Source organism: Neophocaena asiaeorientalis, unplaced genomic scaffold (genome assembly GCF_003031525.2).
Source record: "Neophocaena asiaeorientalis asiaeorientalis breed wild unplaced genomic scaffold, Neophocaena_asiaeorientalis_V1.1 scaffold87, whole genome shotgun sequence".
Lineage (NCBI taxonomy): Eukaryota > Metazoa > Chordata > Mammalia > Artiodactyla > Phocoenidae > Neophocaena > Neophocaena asiaeorientalis.
In genome coordinates, this window is record NW_020175432.1 from 161,117 (window position 1) to 161,847 (window position 731).

The window sequence follows — 731 nt, forward strand, 5'->3', positions numbered from 1 at the left end:
GGGGGGGGGTCATAACCAAGTCCACCAGTTACTAGTAGCTGTGTGGCCCTGTGTATATTACTTAAATCTCTCTGTTTCCCAATCTGTAAAACAGGAGTACAAACCATATCAAACTCACAGGATTTTCTCAGTTTTAAATGAGACAGTCCATGAAAAGTGCTTAGTGCAGTGCTGGGGTACACACTAAGAAATTAAAGTTCAAAGACATTCAGAGACTAAAAGCCAGGTCTTCTGACGTAAAAACTTCTCCCTTTTTTCTGAATTCCCAGGAAAGGTAAGAAGCCCTAGCCACGACACCAGAATGATGCAGATCCACGGAGAGAACCAAGCCGTATCTTGGAGTGGGTGGGGAACGCCTTAGAAAGCAAGTGAGGAGCGTATGGGTCTGATACGAGTAGTCAATACTACATTCCTGCCCCTCAGAGCCCCTTCTTATTTGAGCCCCAAGTTCTTTCCATTGCTAGGGGTTTCAGTCCAAGACACATTTAAGAGTCACCCAGAGTTAAATGAGACTGGTAGTAAAGCCCTAGGGGCTTGTCACTTGCATTCCTATTACTTAGGGACAGTGGAAGTGTAAAAGAAGACAGAAGACAACGCCCAGAAGACAAAGCCCAGAGATATGGCATCACCAATTTTGCCAGATCTCCTTTGAGGAAGCCAGTCTTCCCTGGTCTTCTTCACTGTGTCTACTTTGTCTGTGTCCGGGATCCTTCTCACTCTAACCCATCCCC

The 731-nt window shown here is 45.8% G+C and overlaps 1 protein-coding gene across 6 annotated transcripts in view; it reads right to left on the reverse strand.

The window, feature by feature from the left end:
• The window catches only part of TRIM41 (tripartite motif containing 41), an 11,214-nt gene that overhangs the window by 8,070 nt on the left and 2,413 nt on the right, over positions 1–731 (reverse strand). The gene's annotated exons all lie outside the window — the stretch shown is intronic.